The sequence below is a fragment of the Ornithodoros turicata genome, chromosome 1, assembly GCF_037126465.1.
Source record: "Ornithodoros turicata isolate Travis chromosome 1, ASM3712646v1, whole genome shotgun sequence".
Classification (NCBI taxonomy): domain Eukaryota; kingdom Metazoa; phylum Arthropoda; class Arachnida; order Ixodida; family Argasidae; genus Ornithodoros; species Ornithodoros turicata.
In genome coordinates, this window is record NC_088201.1 from 118,388,277 (window position 1) to 118,394,479 (window position 6,203).

A 6,203-nucleotide genomic window follows, 5' to 3' on the forward strand; every position below is an offset into this window, starting at 1 on the left:
CCAGAACTTTCTTTATACAATATGATGACCATCTGCGACGCTGTCGTTGTGGTGGATTGTGCACTCTAAATCTTTTCACACCCTAAGGGGTGTAAAAGGGGTGTGCCATGCTTGTATACTCCCTTTTCACACCCTCAAGTTTTCATTTAAGGATACCTGAGGGTGTAACTGAAAAACTTTGGGGTGTAATAGCCATATGTTACACTTTTTTGGCTGACGGTGTAAAACGAAGGTGTAACTTGAGAGCAATCTGAGGAGCAACATGGTTTATTGTCATACACAGGCACAACATAGAAAGTGAGCATAACAACTTGAATAGTTGAATAAAAAAAATCACTGTAAAAGCGCATGCCGCGGGTTCACTACAAGCCTTCCATCTGCGAGCTTATGGAGGTTTAACATGTCCGATCCAATGTCAAGGTTGCTCAAAACAAACCCCTCATCAGTTCTAGACACAATGAAAGCATGCAAATGCTCATCGAATTCAACTGTTAATAGCAATTTTACAAGCAAAAATAGTACTCCATTCACTACATAGATTCCCGATATTTCAGCAAATCGTGGCAGGTCATCAACCGGTATTTCATTCACAATGACACAGCCTGCCGTCAGTGTCTGCCCATCAGTTGTAATGCTGCTCACATACTCTACAGATTCAGCAATTACATCGTGCTGTGAGAGATAAGCCCTAAAGTTGTCAGGAGCACCCTCAATTGCAACCTTTCTTGTTCCTGTGGTAGCTCTGACATGGTCCATGTGAGGCTGAGACCACACATACACTTGGTACAACTGGTGTAGTCTTGCCAAAGTGAAAGCAATGTTCTTGAACTTACGAACCTTCTTGGCGATGTCCTTGAAATATTGGTGTTTCGATTCATATCGCATACACCAGATGCCCACAGGGGGACCATACATCCTTAAACATCTCGGATAATGCACAAGGTAATGCATTTTGCAAGGAAGCCGAACGTCCTAAAACAATGATGCAAAACTGTTCAGAAACAAATTAATGCAGCGCTCAAGGTAGGGAACATACACCAGTGGAATGCGTCTGGACATTATGACATCAACGATTTCACGGAGTGAAAGGTACAACTGCCAAACTTCGTCATCACTGGGGATTCTGTTGCCTATGTACTGTGTGAGATTCCTAAATAGACAAAACTTCTGTGATGCACTTCCCCTCATTACACCACCACTGGACAAGAACCTGGGTGGGACTGCCTCAGGTTTGTTCTTTGCGTCACATTTGTCATATGCAAAGTTACGTATGCGCTCATTGAGTTCGTCTAGGCTGAAAAATCTCTTTGAGATAAGATTTGCTATGACATGACGCAAAACAAATGGCAGGACACCCTCGTGCGAGTCATGCATAATATCTGGGGGAAGGTGCTCTGTGGAGTGGAATCCACTGAAATGCAATGCATTGGGTGCTTTTATCCCAAGAAGCGGCAACGTTGCCACACCGCCTTTCAACATGTCCAAGTGATGTAGTGACAGAGTGCGCAACACAATCCTGCTCTCGATGCTTGCTGCTTATGTCGCAATGCAGCGCCATGCAGAACCGGCGGATGTGTCCATGATTGAAGCTGGCCTTGAAAGGTTATCACCTGAGAGACAAAGCACACTGCCTTTGACGTTTCTACCGTTCACACTTATCCCTTCTGTCTCCAAGCTTTCCACGTCCCGGTGCAGCGGTTCAAGTACCTTATCCATCCCATATTTTTCTATGTATTTCTCTTTGCATATGAGTGCCAAATGGATGTGTGCAACATGTGTCCTCAGGTGAGCTGGTGCATTGAAAACTGTGTAGTACACTGCCATGAGTTTGTGTTTTTGCCTCTGTGCTCCTATGGGGTTGCAAACTTCGAACTCGTCTGTGTAGAGATGGATACACAGCTTTTGGTGATCACCACAAAAATAGTCATGGACTCTAAAAGCGGTCCCATCAAATACCGAGTTCAGCATGCTGTCACTGTCAGTGTGGTAACCCGTGAACGATGCACTACACCATTCGAGGTAGCACTTCAGAACTTCCAAGACTGGCACGTACTGGTAGCTTGCACGTGCTCCACTTGCTTCATCTAGGGACACGCTGAGAGGTGAGACATAACCGAACATGTCATCCCAAAAGCGCTCACGGCCAGCCTTTGTACGCAAGTGTGAAACTTCTCGATCAATGTAGGGCCCGACATTCTCGGGAGACAGCTCTGAAAGCTGTGCTCCTAACTTGTGAAGCAGTGACATAGTGTCATTTGCAATCTCATATATGGTAGACTTCGGAAGTTTTTTCCCCTCTTTCCACTTGAGTAAGAACTGGGCAAAGTTTTTCCCTATACTGTCCTCCGCTGCTGCTTCCAAGGCTCTGCTGCTTGTACTTGGAGTGATGTCTGCTACTTCGGCTTCACTCTCCTGTTGCAGAGGGCTGATGCTTCTGCCAACATTCTCATACTCACTATCGTGCGTTGTGTCAACACTTTGAGGACATCAGGATGCGTAATACTTGCGGGTACATTCTGTGGGTCCTCATCACTGTGTCTCGTGAGGATGTGACGACGAAAGGAAGGGAATGACTCAAATGTTACACAACCGTTTCCCAAATCACATTTCCAATTCCGCTCGTGCCCGTGGGATGACCTTATGTGACGCAGGAGCGATTTCAGAGTGAAAGCCCTGTGACGACAACGGGGACACCGGAAGTGCCTGACTGGAGGCATCTGTAATATGACGACATTGATATGTTAGACCCACACTATACATTTTTTTTTAAAGTTGAGTACAGAGCACTTCACGAGGAGAGCAGTAAAAGGAAACCGGAGGGTGTCTTTGTGGCACTGTGTTCAAAACAGGTGCTACCTTTGACGGAGCACCTGCTTGTAACTCAAGTAGCAGAGCGTCTCTTTTTCTTTTATCGCTCTCGTTGTGAAGCGCTATGTACTGCGCAAATCACACTGTAAAATATTTATTTATTTAGATATACTACAAACCGCACAAATGGTTCAAGTAAAATTGGCCATAACATTTCACTCAACATGGCACTCAGAATGTTTTTCTTTTTAAAGATAGATACACATACAAGCACATGCATCCAAAAACAAACTGAAAGAGTTGGTCAGATTCGCATTAAAGGAATTTAACAACGGTACGTACCCTACATATATGCAGCACGGTTCAGCGATGACATTGCCGGGTGAACAGCTACGCTGCTCATCTGAGTTCGCAGAGTCGCAACACCCTTCTCAGCCCGTTCAGTACAAATAATCACAGGCACGCCGTGCACAATATTGGGCCTCCTGTTAAGTCCTGACCTCCTCATCATGAAGTATAGTTTCGGTTTAGCAACACCGGGAATTCCATTGTTTACTACTGCGTTAGAGGGATTAAAACCTTCGTGGAGCAATTGGGCGTACCCGTATATCTTGATTACGCGATAGGCCGCAAAAGACGAAGGCTGGGCTTTTTTACTTGTTAATTCTTGCACGATAAATGAGAACAAGTCACTAGCGCCATTCACGACGGCGGCGGCCTTCTTTATGTTGGTCGCTGCCGAGCCTCGTTTTCAGTACAACCTCATGGTGATCGGTAGCGTACACTGATCTCGATTGTAAAAGGCTGGATCGCGGATGGGGAGCGCGAGCGTGAGGAAACCGGCCGCCATCTTACTGTACCCACAACAGTCGCCGCAGCGATCATGGCAACTTCTTGCAATTACGGTCGTACCAACCGTACTGGCAAGGATACAGGGCCTAAATTTCTACAGGTGAGTAATTCTGTATCAAGGAATAAATAGGCGTCTATTCTGTATATTTAGTTGACCATTATGAAGTGTTTTTTTGTTCAAAACGAGCACTGGATGCAGGTTGCTTGATCGCTCTTCCGAGGTTCAATCGAGCACACTTGCATGTTACCTGGTGGCAAATACAGTTTGAGTGCATAATGTGCTTGAAAGAACATGTTATAGTACACTGGTAGTGTTGTCATCAATATATGTGCGAGCACTCGAGCGCTTTTTTGCATGCATTGCTAGCATGGTACACCGTGTTCTCTGCGGAAGCAAGTGCCACATTCATTTCTTTGAATTACCTTCGCGCACAAGTTCGGTATTACGTCGTAATTAGACCAAGATTGTCACATTTTTTCATGTATTGGTATTGTTTTCTGCCTTGGTTTGATTTGTGACACAGAATGCTACGTGACGGTGGTGTGGCGCGACTTGGATAACGCCTTGTGTCTCACCTCAGTCACCTGTATCGTCAGCTTGTTACGATAATAATAATTTGTAGCGTGCCGTGCTATTTGTAGCAGTTTTTAAGGCAAAAGTGGTGTCTCGTCAATACAGGTTTCGTCATGTGGACTACCCAGTGAATAATCTGTGCAGTGTGATACGACTGGGTGTACAGATAAGTATCAAGTTCCTCATCCACTGGTTTCTACTTTACAGGAAGGAACCACCTCAGTGCACGCACTGTGGTTAGCCTCTCTCAAATTTGCACATTTTCATACATGTTGACATCAGAAACACACCTTAGGCTCCTTCACCCAGCAATATAATAATTATAATTCTTTTTAGAAGAGTTCCCCATATTCTTTTTAGAATAGGTTTTAGTCTTTTCAATTTTTAGAAGATACAGGGATTGTAAGCCATGTTTTAAACTGATGTTTTAACATTTGTCCAATGCATTTATTAAACAACATTCATTTTTAACTGGTTGCACCCAAACCAATGTTCTGATGTATTATTGCCTTTGTTGTCGATGCACCATAAAAATTGGAATAATCATCAATACAGGTTACTTCACAGCTGCCTCGACATACTCAAGAAATGGGTGCTTAACCTGCGTAATGCCCACAAACTTTGACTACCACAGCACCTCCAGAAAGTAAAAGCATATGTGTCACATGGGATTTTTAAAGGCATTCACAGTATATAATACCTTGTGTGAACTGTTGTAGATCTAAGCAGCCTCTACAGTACACTCTCAGAAATTAAAACATGTCAGGGAACTGTGATAATCGTTTCAGTTAATAGGCATGCACATATATGCTATAAGAAGAAATTTATTTATTGAGGATGCATTTCTCTGGTACTGATGATGTTTACATCTACTGTTGATCACATTAAATTTAAAATTCAGCGTATATGAGAAAATATCAGGAGGGAAGTTGCTATTCTTTGCTCATTCCAACCTAAAATTGAGTGCTACAAATTTAGAGAGTGTACTTGTCCATTGTCATATTTTTCTCCATATTTTTCTTTCTTTTCCAATCCAATCCAATCCAATCCATTGTCATCCCTAAAATATATATTGTCATTGTAGGAAGGTCACAAAACAATAAATGTAGTCTTTTGCGACCTTCCTGCACGTTCATTGTATCCTGAAATGCATAAGTGCAAGAAATAAATGTTGAACTTGAAAAATGTATACTCTCGTTACTCATCATCAGTGATCTTGTTTACAAAAGCATATCGTGTTAGACTTTTTTGTTTACGCTTCACAGACAGGATACACGAGGTCCAAAATGACAAAAGCACAACTGTTTCAAGCTCCAAATCGTTCTGTTGCAATTTGCAGACCATACGTGTGTAGTGCAAGAGGGCCCCTGCACATCAAAGGGTAAGATGGGAGTCGTTAATGAAAGTGGTTCCTATGAGAGACTTCGATGCTGAAGAAAATTGTGCAAACTGCGGAAAGTGCCATAGAAGATCTCCAGAAAGCGTGTCTGGTCTCACAACGGTGCCCTTTAGATGACGATGATACTGATTGGTGTTTCAGATGTGGAGCTGCATTTTTTGTAACGTGCTCCACATAACAAGCATGACAAAGCCAGTGCTGGATGGACATTCAGTTTGGCACAACCGCGCCTGCAAATACGCAGAACAAATGAAGGAAGCAACAAACAAACATAGAAGGGCTGTACTTCAAAAAGAGATAAGTCCTGTGTTTCAAGCAGGTGTCACCACTTCCTAAGTAAGTTAATTGATTAAGCTTACATCACTACCTGACTAACTGTTCTAACGAGCGCGAACGAATTGCGTGAAGTAATTATTTGAGCTGCTTGGCGGTGTGTCCATATGTGCGAGGCATGGCACCCATGTCGTTCACTAAAAGACTCTTTCTGCGGCGATGCTTGATATAAATCATACTAAGCGCATACACGGCTAAAACAACGGATGAGAGTCTACAGAACGATATGTTTCTGTC

General features: G+C 43.3%; 1 long non-coding RNA gene across 1 annotated transcript; it reads left to right on the top strand.

Moving 5' to 3' along the window:
* The first annotated feature begins 3,598 nt into the window (after positions 1-3,598).
* LOC135368351 (uncharacterized) lies at positions 3,599-5,013 on the top strand. The gene is made up of 2 exons (XR_010414761.1): positions 3,599-3,760; positions 4,340-5,013. It is a non-coding gene; the product is annotated as an uncharacterized LOC135368351 (long non-coding RNA).
* The last annotated feature ends 1,190 nt before the right edge of the window (positions 5,014-6,203 follow it).